Source organism: Myotis davidii, unplaced genomic scaffold (assembly GCF_000327345.1).
Source record: "Myotis davidii unplaced genomic scaffold, ASM32734v1 scaffold1031, whole genome shotgun sequence".
Classification (NCBI taxonomy): domain Eukaryota; kingdom Metazoa; phylum Chordata; class Mammalia; order Chiroptera; family Vespertilionidae; genus Myotis; species Myotis davidii.
This window is the reverse complement of record NW_006283442.1, coordinates 1,143,209-1,156,506: the sequence shown is the minus strand read 5'-3', so window position 1 is coordinate 1,156,506 and position 13,298 is coordinate 1,143,209. Positions and strand designations below refer to the sequence as shown.

The following is a 13,298-nucleotide window of genomic DNA, read 5'->3' as shown; positions in this document are numbered from 1 at the left end:
TGTGGCTCGCGAGCCGCAGTTTACTGACCACGGTTTTGGGTAGATAACTAGGGATTGAATTTCTACATTATATGGTAATTCTGTGTGTAACTGTAACTGCCAAACTAGTTACTAAAATAGTCATCCCATTGTAGTCATCCCCAGCAAGGTATTAGGTTTCCAGTTTCTCTGCATCCTTGCCAGTATTTGGTATTGTCAGTATTTTGAATCCTAGCCCTTCAAGAGGGTATATAGTGGTATTTTATTTTGATTTTTAAAATTTGCATAATGAATGTATATGTGTAAATAATTTTATAATCCTATCTAAAAGCTATATGACAAATATGTATTTACATGAAAACAATAATTCTATACATATTTTTATAAGATGCTTTCTTTAAAAAAATTTTTTTTTTGATTTTAGAGAGTGGGGGGAGAGAGAGAGAGAGAGAGATCAACGATGAGAGGGAATCATTGATTGCCTGCCTCCTGCACTCCCCCTACTGGGGATCGAGCCCACAACCAGGGCATGTGCCCTGATTGGGAATCGAACCATGACCTCCTGGTTCATAGGTCTACACTCAACCACTGAGCCACGCCAGGCGGGCTATCAGATGCTTTCTTGATAAAGGACACATACAGCTATCCTCAAAAATAATGATCCTTGAGTCACACAGCAATGATAAAATCAGAGGTGATGAGGATAATCACAATCTGAGTGAAATGTTAAAAATCTAAATAGCCCTGCCCTAGCTGGTTTGGTTCAGTGGATAGAGCATCGGCCTGTGGACTCAAGGGTCCCAGGTTCAATTCCGGTTAAGGGCATGTACCTGGGTTGCAGGCACATCCCCAGTGCGGGGCGTGCAGGAGGCAGCTGGGTCGATGTTTCTCTCTCATCGAGGTTTCTAACTCGCTATCCCTCTCCCTTCCTCTCTGTAAAAAAATCAATAAAATATATTTTTAAAAAAAATCTAAATAGCACTAACCAGTCGCTCAGTGGTTAGAGCGTTGGCCTGCAGATTAAAAGGTCCTAGGTTCGATTCCATTCAAGGGCATGTATCTTGGTTGCAGGTTCCTCTTAGCCTGGGTACTGGTGTGCAGGAAGCAACCAATCGATGTGTTTCTCTCACATCAATGTTTCTCTCTGTCTTTCTCTCTTTCTTCCACTCTCCCTAAAAATCAATGGAAAAAGATCCTCAGGTGAGGATTAACAAAAACAACCAAAAAAATCTAAATAGGCATGTCGTAGAGTCCATTTAAAATTGTATGCAAGAAAGAGTATAGCCTGGCTGGTATGGCTCTTCATAGGTTGAGCATTAACCTATGAACCAGGAAGTCATGGTTCAAGTCCTGGTCAGGTACTGGGCTGTGGGCTCTATCCCCAGTAGGGGGAGTGCAGGAGACAGATGATCAATGAGTCTCTCTCATCACTGACGTTTCTCCCTCTCCCTCTCTGAAATCAATAAAAATATTTTTTTTAAAAGGAAGAGTACAGTAATATAAGAAAGATATGAGCAGTCTCACCATGAACATAATTATGACCTTAGGAAGCACCATATTCCCTAGGTCTGTTTTTTTCAGTGGCCATAGAGCAGCGGTTCTCAACCTGTGGGTCACGACCCCTTTGGCGGTTGAACGACCCTTTCACAGGGGTCGCCTAAGACCATCCTGCATATCAGATATTTACATTACGATTCATAACAGTAGCAACATTACAGTTATGAAGTAGCAACGAGAATAATTTTATGGTTAGGTCACAACATGAGGAACTGTATTTAAAGAGCCAGAAGGTTGAGAACCACTGCAAAGAGGGTCATCTCATCACCAGTCCACTTGTTCCATCAGCACCCAAATATTGAGCTCAGTAGTATATTTCCTTAGCAATAGCCAGGGCTCCTTCAAAGAAGCTGAGTCCCTATTTGGGAGCTGGGGAAAATCAGGATGGCCTGAAGCATGTTGCTATTGCCAGAAAACCAGGATTCTGTAAAAAGTGCTGGGCTTTTGCTGAAAAGACAAAAGAGTCAGCTGAAAAGGGTCAGGTTTTGACAATGTGCATGTCACAAAGAATGACTAGATCTACAGTTGTTGATCTACAGGTACAACCTGACTCTATGAAAAGCCATGAGTCCTTAATGATAAAAAGAAAAGTTAATATTATATGTACTAACGCACACATATAAATGTGCAATTACAGCACTAACTGTAATTCAAAGGGTAAAAATAGAATATTTTAGTAAGTAGGTAAGTTTGGCATATATGGGGTTCTATTTCCTTTTAAATTTTTTTCTATATTGATTTTTAGATGAGAGAGAGACTGACACTTGATACTCCATTTATTTATGCATTCATTGCTTGCTTCTTATATGTGCCCTGACACGGAATCAAACCCACAACCTTGGAGTATCAGGATGATGCTCTAACCAACTGAACTCTCTGGCGAGGGCTGGTTATTGTTATTTTTATTAGCATTTCCCTAATGACTAATGATGTTGAGCATCTTTTCATGTGTTTATTAGCCATTCATTTATCATATTTGGTGGTGTCTATTCAAATTGCTTGCTCATAATTTTACTGTATTTTTTGTTTTACTATTGAGCAGTAAGGTTTCTTTATATTTTGGATACAAGTTCTTTATCTTTATTGGATATAAACTTGCAAATATTTTCTCACAGTCTCTGGGTTGTCATTTTGTCATAATGGTGTCTTTTGAAAAGCATAAGTATCTCATCTGTTGAAAAGTTAATAATTTTTTTTTTCTATTAGGGATTGTGCTTCTTGTGTTAGAGCTAAGAAATCGTTGCCTATCCCAAGTTCACAAAAACTTTCTCCTATCTTCTGGAACTATTATAGTTTTAGCTCTCACATTTAGGTATATGCTCCATTTTAGTTGAATTTTGTTTATAATGTGAAGTACTATAAAGAGCTTGGCTCATTTTTTGGCATATGAACGTCTGATGATCCCACCTCCATTTGTTGAACTGCCGAATGTAAGTTTCCATACTCTCCTGGACTCTCCATGTTCTCTGACAAAGATGCCCTGTAATTTCAATCACAAGAATTGAAATTACAGTTGGAGACATAATTTGAAAATATGCTATTAATTGTACTTTTAGTAAGTAAGTATTTCTAATGAAGTTAACATTGTGTTACAGGGACATCTGCTATATTGTCAGTGTTTTATAATATTCCCTAAGTAGCAACCCTGGGTGCACATCCTTCAACAGACTTCCCCCCACCAAAGCATGCTTTTTCCTCTGTTGAGACAAGAATCAGTGTGCTTTCTATTAGTCATCTTTGTGCTAGCTTATGTTTAGTTTCTCCTGAGGTGTTTTTGATTTATTTACTAGTATTTTCACTTTCCTTTTTGCAGGAGAAAAATTCCTAAATAGAAAAAAACAATCTCTTGCAGAAATTTTATTAAATCATAAGAATGCAGGTCATGCATCTAAATGTGAAAGTTACCTTTAACAACTGAGTTCAACATTTTCTAACTCAGTATTTGTTTTTTTCATTTATTTTTATTTTTATTTTTTATTTTTTTAAAATATATTTCATTGATTTTTTACAGAGAGGAAGGGAGAGAGAGATAGTTAGAAACATCGATGATGAGAGAAACATCGATCAGCTGCCTCCTGCACATCTCCCACTGGGGATGTGCCCGCAACCCAGGTACATGCCCTTCACCGGAATCGAACCTGGGACCTTTCAGTCTGCAGGCCGATGCTCTATCCACTGAGCCAAACCGGTTTCGGCTCATTTATTTTTAAGTTGTAATAGACATACTTTATTAGTTTCAGGGGTACAGCATAGTGATTAGGCATTTGAATACCTAACAAGATAATCACTGTGATAAGTCTAGTATCACCTAACACCATACGTAGTTATTATCATATTATCAACTCTATTCCACATGCTATACATTACATCGCCATGACTAATTTTATAATTTTTGTACTTTTTAATCTCAGCCTTTTTAAAAAGAAGTTTCCACTTGCTCTGAAAAGGCTTATGCTCATTATTACATAAACAGCTATTTCTTTTCCAGTGGAAAGTTTCAAAGTATTTCTGAATGGATGCTCAACATTTGATAGGCAACAGAACTTTTAAAATTAAAAGCTGCTTCTAAAATTCCTAAAAATGTGAAATCTAAAGAAAAGTACATACGGGTGTCATATAATTCTTGAACTTTACTGTGGCTCATTTCTTGAACAGTTTCTCTCTAGTGAAATGTCATCAAATAGTATTGTCTCATTAAAAACAAGCAGGGAGAGGGAGATAGAATTATATACCTATGTGAGGCCCAGTGCATGAAATTTGTGCATGGGTAGGGTCCCTAGGCCTGGCTGGTGATCAGGGCCAATCTGCGGGGTGACTGGTGGGGAGATCAGGGGGCCCTTGCTGTCACCTGCCTTGGCTGGCCTGGGGCCTGTGGGCTGAGGGCAGCTCTTGCGCTGAGCGTCTGCCCTCTGGTGGTCAGTGCGCATCATAGTGACCGGTCATTCCCCTAGTCGTTCCACTGTTTGATCAATTTGCATATTTGGTTTTTATTATATAGGATATACCTAAGATCCTAATTTTTATAGGTTATTATAATAACCATTTGTAATCAAGTATAAATGACATACTGTATCATATTATTAAGCTTTCTAAAGTATATGAAATATTTAAATGCAATGATATGAATAGTGTATTTGCTGGTTTCAATATTCTCTTATTTAGTGACTTGTTTTACTTTGTAGGTAAGAAAGTTATAATAGACCGTACTGAAGTTATACAGTACAGAAAAGTGTAGTATCAGTATTCTTTGGGGGAAAGAAACTGATGCCAGTTTGTATGTTTTTCTCCGGTTTTTTTTTTTTTTTTTTTTTTTTTTTTTTTTTTTTTTTTTTTTTTTTTTTTTGCCTCTTTAGCTTCTCTGTAATAATTAAGATCACAGAGCATCCAAAGTTGGGGATGCTCTGGGAATCACTTTCCAGTTGGCTCAGTGACACACGTTCAGTTTGCCATGTCTGCCATGGTTTAGTTGGCAGAAGGGCATACAAATTGCCACATGTCACTTTCTAAACGGAATGTTATCCATGTTTCTCCTGCCAGTGACAGTCTAGGGACAAAACAGCAATTTGGAATGCTTCGTTCATGTAGTTCATGTAGAATGATCAGAGTAAAGGCGAGGGTGAGGGGGGAATGATGCTCAGGTTGGTTGGAGAGGAAAGGGTGCTAAAGCTTGTAACTTTCTAGGAAAACAGCGTCAGTGTGCTTCTAAAATTTCAGCTGTCAGTGCCAGCATTTCTGAGTGGTCAGGAAGGTCCATGGTGTAAAAATAGATGGGCTTTGTGGGTAGGGCTTCCTGAATTCAAATCCTAGTTTCATACTAGCCAGCTCTCCTTAAGAAAGATACTTGGCCTACTTAAGCCTCTTTAAAGTTTAAGTTTCTTTAAAAATGGAGATAACAGTGCCTACCTGGATTAAATGAAATAATGCGTATGAGATACTTAAATTCCTGGAACATAGTAAATCTAATAAATGTTGACTTTTATAATCTTAATTGTTGTCATCATTAAAAGTACTGCATTTGGTTAGATACTCCAGTATAGACCAGTTAAACTTTGCAGAATTAATCTTCTAGCCAGTTTCTTGAAGTTTGGAATGAAGATCATCCAGGGGGCAAGCTAAAGTAGAGATCCCTGAGCCCCAGCTGGAGCTACTGAATTGGAGTCATTAGGGTGGAGACCCAGTACTCTGGACTTTTAACAAGCAACCCAGGCACAGTCTTTTTGCCACACTAAAGTTTGAGATCTACTGTCCTGGCTTTGCTTTATTGTGTTACACAGATATTAACTTGTTTTAAAAATTGAAAGCAAGACCCTTCGCCAGCAAAAATATTACAACTCACTTTTTTGCAGTGGTCTGGAAACGGACCTCCAGTATCTTCAAGGTTCACCTGCATTAAGTGTTCTGTATTTTTGGCGTGGCCACTTCTCTTCCAGATCTGTGCTATCCCATCCCTCCCACCCCGATAACTCTTGATTTAGAAAACAGAGACATTCCTGAAAAAGTTAAAGATAACTTATAATCCTCTTTTCCCCCTTGAACTATATTATCAATTGAATATGAATTTCTACAGAAGTCAAACAAAATTCCCTTGGCAAAGCAATGAAATTTAAATTTTTCAAGCAAGAACTGGTGGAATACAGCATTTGGTCTGAAATATATAGAGGAGCGTGATCCCAGCAGTTGCTCTACCCACTGCTGGGAACTGGAATTTTACTAACTCATTTGAAAATTTGAAGGATGTAATTGTCTCTTAAACATCAAAGTGTGGATAGTAACTGCTCACACTTATAGGATGCTTTTAGCCAATACAGGTCCTTTGAATCACACAGCCACCCAGTGAAGTAGGTCAGCAGTTTTGGATTTGCTTTAAAACAGTAAACTGAGGCTTTGGAGGGTTACAGGACCCTTCCAAAGTCATACAGCTGATGAGTGGCAGAGCTGGGCCTAGAACCAAGTCTCAAAATGGGAAAGAAGTTCCAGAAACAGCATCTGCTTGGTATCTAACACTCAGTGTTAAATTCTAACAATCTGCGAGTTTCCTGATCTTTGGAGGACCCTTAGCCTTTTAAAAAAATCTGTGCAATAATTAAAAGTATCTAATACACACAGTTTTGAAAATAAATGAGATGGGATCTGTAAAGGCCATATATCAAATGATGGTTTGATGTTTCCATTCCGTTTTCCCTTTTGACTCCATGTCCAGCATTCTTTCTACTATGCTTGGGCCACATTCTACCGCAGTTGGTTCCTGCCCAAATCAGAGTCCTTCCTCTTCATCTTTTGACTACCTGGGATCCGCTAGGCAGCTCAACTAAAGAGCTTCACTCCCTTTCCTGGAATCTTCTGTTGGTGGTTCACCTGGTGGCCAGGAAAGAAAGTACTGTGGACAGAGCGGTGTGATTCCAGGGCCGAGCTTTGCCATTTCCAGTAGGTCAGTGCCACAAGTGGGGAGATAGGAGGCAGGGTACCTTAATACAGTTTGTGATGATGAAGGTAAAGTATTTCAGTTCCATTCCCCAGTGTACAATATAAATTTTTAATGTAATTGTACCAATGTTCCGTTGTATATTTGGCTTTATATCTTCACTATTTTTGTGGTATAAATTATTCATCTGTAATTTTTTTACTGCCATGTTTCGCATTAAACATTTTCAAGATATTTTGGAGCAGCACAGTTTAGATTCTGATATCCCTGTATGCAAGTAAAGAAGAAACATGACTGGCATTGTCTGTTTTTTAGTTTTTCAGTTATAGTTTACATTGAATATTATTCTCTGTTAGTTTCAGATGCACAGAAAAGTGGTTAGCAATTCATATACATTACAGAGTGGCTCCCTCGATGCTTCAAGTACCCACGTGGCCACCATACATAGTTACCATGATATTCAGTCAGTCTCTTCTTTATATCTATGAGTCTGTTTTTACTTTTTGTTTTATTTTGTTCTTTAGATTCCACATATAAGTAGAATTATATGGTATTTGTCTTTCTCTGTGACTTATTTTACTTAGCATAATATCCTCTAAGTCCATCTATGCAAGGGGGTGGGGAATCTTTTTTCTGCCAAGGGCCATTTGGATATTTATAACATCATTTGTGGGCCATATAAAATTATCAGCTTAAAAATTAACCTGCGATATATATTTGGTCAAACATTTAACTCACCCCTAATGCCTGGACAGGGCCAGACGAAATGATTTCTCAGGCCTTATATGACTGGCAGTTCCCCACCCCTCGTCTATGCTGTCACAGAAGTTAAGATTTCATTCCTTTTTATGGTTGAGTAGTATTCCATTGTATATATGTACCACAGCCTCTTTGTTAAAATGTATTTTTATTGATTTCAGAGAGGAAGGGAGAGGGAGAGATAGAAATATCAATGATGAGAGAGAATCATTGATTGGCTGCCTCCTGTGTGCCCCACACTGGAAATTGAGCCCACACCCGGGCATATGCCCTGACTGAGAGTCGAACCGTGACTTCCTGGTTTGTAGGTCAGCGCTCAACCACTGAGCCACTGCTGCTGGGCAGTACCACAGCTTTTTTATCCACTTATCTATTGCTGGGGCAATTGGGTTGCTTCCATGTCTTGGCTTTTGTAAATAATGCTGCAGTGAACATGGGGGTGCATATATTCTTTTGAATTAGTGCTTCAGGCTTCTTTGAATTACGTTACCAGAAATGGAATCACTGGTTTATAAGGCAATTCCATTTTAATTTTTTGAGGAACATTCAAACAGTTTTCCATAGTGACTGCACCAATCTGCATTCTGACCAACAGTGCACTAGGTTTCTCTTATCTCCACATCCCCATCAACACTTGTTGATGATAGCCATTCTGACTGACATGAGGTGAACTCGCATTATAGTTTTGATCTGCATTTCCCTGATGATTAGTGATATTGAGCAACATTTCATATGTCTATTGGCCAACTGCATGTCTTTCTTGGAGAAGTGTCTATTCGGGTTTTCTGCTCACTTTTTAATTGAGTTGTTTGTTTGGTGTTAAGCCGAGTTTTTTACAAATTTTGGATATTAACCCCTTATCAGATGTATCATTGACGAATATGTTCTCCAGTCCAATAGGTTGTCTTTTCATTTTGTTAATAGTTTCCTTTGCTGTGCAAAAAACTTTGCCCAGGTTGTGGGCTCGATCCCCAGTGTGGGGTATGCAGGAGGCAGCCAATCAGTGATTCTCTCTCATCATTGATGTTTTCATCTCTCTCTCCCTCTCCCTTCCTCTCTGAAATCAAGAAAATATATTTAAAAAAACAACAAAAACTTTAAGTCTTTATCAATTTTGAGTTTATTCTTATATATAAGAAGGTGGTCTAGTTTCATTTTTTTTTCATGTATCCAATTTTCTCAACACTATTTATTGAATAGACTGTTTTTACCTCATTGTATGTCCTTGCTTCCTTTGTCAAATATTAATTGACCACATAAACATGGATTTATTTCTGGGTTCTCTATTTTATTCCATTGATCTATATGAATGTTTTTATGCCAGTACCATGCTGTTTTGATTACTATGGCCTTATATAATTTCATATCAGGTAATGTGATCCATCCAACTTTATTCTTCTTTATCAGATTGCTGAGGCTATTCGGGTCTTTTGTGGTTCCATATAAAATTTTGGATTATTTGTTCTAGTTCCGTGAAATGTGCCATTATTATTTTGATAGGAATTACATTGAATCTATAGATTGCTCTGGATAGTATGGACATTTTATTTTATTATTATTTGTTAATATATTTTTTATTAATTTCAGAGAGGAAGAGAGAGATAGAAATATCAATGATGAGAGAGAATTATTAACCGGCTGCCTCCTGCACGTCCTACACTGAGGATTGAGCCTGCAACCCCGGCATGTGCCCTTGACTGTAATCGAACCTGGACCCTTCCATATGCAGGCTGACACTCTATCCTATAGAGTCAAACCAGCTAGGGCGATAGTATGGACATTTTAATGATATTAATTCTTCCTGTCTATGAGCATGGTATATGCTTTCATTTATTTGTATCTTCTTCAATATTTTTCTTCAGTGTCTTATAATTTTTCGAGTACAGGTCTTTTACCTCCTTGGTTAAATTTATTCCTAAGTGTGTTTTTCCCTGATGCCGTTGTCTTTTACCTCCTTGGTTAAGTTTATTCCTAGGTGTGTTTTTTCCTGATGCAATTGTAAGTGGGATTATTTTCTTAGTTTCTTATGCTGATAGTTTATTATCTTATATAATAAAAGGCTAATATGCAAATTGACCGAATGGCAGAATGACCAGTCGCTATGATGCACACTAACCACTGGGAGCATACACTCAATGCAGGAGCTGTCCCCTGGTGGTCAGTGCGCTCCCATAGGGGGAATGCTGTTCAGTCAGAAGCTGGGCTCATGGCTGGTGAGCGCAGCGGTGGTGGCGGGAGCCTCTCCCACCTCTACGGCAGCACTAAGGACCCCTTGGGAGATGTCTGACTGCCAGCTTAGGCCCGCTCCCTGTGGAGAGTGGGCTTCAGCTGGCAGTCGGACATCCTCTGAGGGGTCCTGGACTGCGAGAGGGCACAGGCCGGGCTGAGGGACCCTCCCTGCAGTGCACGAATGTCGTGCACCAGGCCTCTAGTTTGTGCATAAAACTGCAAATGATTTCTGAATGTTTATTTTGTGTCTTGCTAACTGAATTTATCAGTTCTAGTAGTTGTTTTTTAATGGAATCTTTAGGGTACTCTATATACATTATAGTGTCATCTACAAGTAATGACAGTTTTACTTCTTCCTTTCCAATTTGAATGCCTTTTATTTCTTCTTCTTATCTGATTATTGTGGCTAGGACTTCCAGTGCAGTGTTGAATAAGAGGGGTAAAATGGACATTCCTGTCTCATTCTTAATCTTAAGGGAAGCTCAGTTTTTTCCTGTTGAGTGTGGTGTTAGCTGTGGGTTTGTCATATATGGTCTTTATTATGATGAGGTAAGTTTCTTCTAGTCCCACTTTGCTGAGAGTTTTTATCATAAATGGGTGCTGGATTTTGTCAAATGCTTTTTCTACATCTATTATTATGATCACACTAGAGGCCCGGTGCACGAAAGTCATGCACTCGCGGGGGTCGGGGAGGAGGTCTCTCAGCCTGACCTGCACCCTCTCACTGTCTGGGAGCCCCGCAATCGATCACCCCAAAGAGGTAGGTCCTGCCCACCTGGCTGGGGCTCTGTGAAGGATTGCCCCAAAGAAGTAGGCCCTGCCCACCCGGCTGGGGCTCTATGATTGATCGCTGTGCAGAGGGAGGCCCTGCCCACCTGGCTGGGGCTCCACAATCGATCATCGCACAAAGGGGTCGCGACCCACAGGTTGAGAACCGCTGATTTAAGGGAAAATAGGTAATGATATATAACTCTAAATAATGAGATGCTATTTTATTTTATAATATACAGTTGTCTCCCTCGCACCATCTACAGTTTCACTTTCTGAAGTTGCAGGTACCTGTGGGCCGAAAATATTAAATGGAAAATTGCAGAAATAATTTATCCCTGCTGGCCAGTGGCCTGGGCCTCCCTCTTTGTGCTGATCATGGAGCCCCACCCCCACATCGATCGCCCCATCAGCTGGTGGCCTGGGCCTCCCTCTTTGCGGCCGATTGATCACGGAGCACCCCCCACCCCGTGACCAATCACATTGCACTCACCTTGGCTGGCCTGGCGATGTATAATTGGACTCTGTCCTTTAAAAAAAAGGTGTTTGGGGATGAGGACACATTTGTAATACCTTAACTAATAATAAAAAAAATAAAAATAAAAATAAAAAAATAAAAAATAAAAAAAGAATTAAAAAAAAGGTGTTTGGGGGATGAGGACACATTTGTAATACCTTAACTAATAATAAATAAATAAATAAATAAATAAATAAAAGGTGTTTGGGGGAATGCTATGCAGCGTCTTTTTTTTTTCTATTGATGCATTAAAATTTTCATTTAAGGCAGTGGATCTCAACCTTCTGGCCCTTTAAATACAGTTCCTCATGATGTGACCCAACCATAACATTATTTTTGTTGCTACTTCATAACTGTAATGTTGCTCCTGTTATGAATCGTCATGTAAATATCTGATATGCTGGATGGTCTTAGGCGACCCCTGTGAGAGGGTCGTTCGACCGCCAAAGGGGTCGCGACCCACAGGTTGAGAACCGCTGCCCTAGGGCCATGTGGGCCCCATTTTTTGGGAAAATAGGTAATGATATATAACTCTAAATAATGAGATGCTATTTTATTTTATAATATACAGTTGTCTCCCTCGCACCATCTACAGTTTCACTTTCTGAAGTTGCAGGTACCTGTGGGCCGAAAATATTAAATGGAAAATTGCAGAAATAATTTATAAGTTTTAAGTTGTGTGCTGTCCTGAGTAGTGTGATGACATCTCACACCATCTTCCTCATTCACACCTGAGATGTGAATTAGCCCTTTGTCCATTGTCTTCACACTGGATATGCTATCCACCCATTAGTCATTTAATAGCCATCTCAGTTGTCAGATTGACTGTCGGGGTATCTTAGTGCTTGTGTTCAGGTATCTCGTATTTTACTTAATGACTCCAAAGTGTAAGACTAGTGGTGCTGGCAATTCGGACATGCCAAAGAGAGGCCATGAAGTGCTGCCTTTAAGTGAGTATGTATGTATAGGACATGCCATAGTACATACAGAGTTGAGTACTATCTGCAGTTTCAGGCATTCATTGGAGAAACTTTGGAAGGTATCCCCTGTGGATAAGGAGGGGGCAGCTATTGTAGAAGGCCTAAAATTTAATTTTCTGGAGTTGGAGCACGCTATTGGTACCATAGGCTATTCTTAAATTATATTATTTACATTGGGAGATTTGTTTGTTTTTTTAATAATTATTTTCTATTACAGTTGACATAAAATATTACATTAGTTTCAGGTGTACAACCAGTTATTAGACATTTATATAACTTATGAAGTAATCACCCCAATAAATCTAGTACGATCTGACACCATACATAATTTTTACAATATTATTGATTATATTCCCTATGCTGTACTTTACATCCCCATGACTATTTTGTAACTACCCATTTTTACTTCTTAATCCCTTCACCTCTTTGACCCAGTCCCCCAATCTGCCTCCAATCTGGCAACCATCAGCCTGATCTCTGTATTTATGAACCTGTTTCTGCTCTGCTTGTTCGTTTTATTTTGTTTTTTTTCAGACTCCACATATAAATGAAATGATATGGTATTTGTCTTTCTCTGTCTGAGTCATTTATTTAGCACAATACCCTCTAGGTCCATCCATGTTGTTGCAGATGGCAAGATTTCATGCTTTTTTTTTTTATGACTGACTCATATTTCATTGTATATATGTATCATTTCTTCATTATCCATTCATCTATTGATAGACATTTAATTGCTTCCATATCTTGGTTATTATAAACTAGAAGCCCGGTGCACAAAAATTTGTGCACTGGGAAGGGAGGAGGGGTCCCTCAGCCTGGCCTGTGCCCTTTCGCAGTCTGGGACCCCTCGGGAGATAATGACCTGCTGGCTTAGGCCTGCTCCCGGGTGGCAGAGGGCAGGCCCAATCCCTAGTTTCAGCCCCTGGTCGGGCTCAGAGCAGGGCTGATTGAGGAGTTGGGTCACCACCCCCTGTCATGCACAGAGCAGGGCGGATTGGGAGGTTTTGATGCCACCCTCAGTCACACTCAGGGTAGGGCCGATTGGGGGGTTGGGGCACCGCCCCTTGTCACACTCAAGGCAGGGTCG

At 39.5% G+C, this 13,298-nt stretch overlaps 1 protein-coding gene across 2 annotated transcripts in view; it reads left to right on the top strand.

Annotated features, from left to right (window-relative positions):
* Nucleotides 1-13,298, top strand: part of SPATA13 (spermatogenesis associated 13) — a 90,470-nt gene that overhangs the window by 12,427 nt on the left and 64,745 nt on the right. Inside the window, exon 1 of one of the 2 annotated variants that reach the window (XM_015564369.1) lies at nt 4,921-4,925. The exons of the other annotated variant lie outside the window; for it this stretch is intronic. The gene's annotated coding sequence lies outside the window, so the exon portion shown is untranslated. Of the gene's footprint in view, nt 1-4,920; nt 4,926-13,298 lie in introns of those variants that run through there. 2 annotated transcript variants of the gene reach the window in all.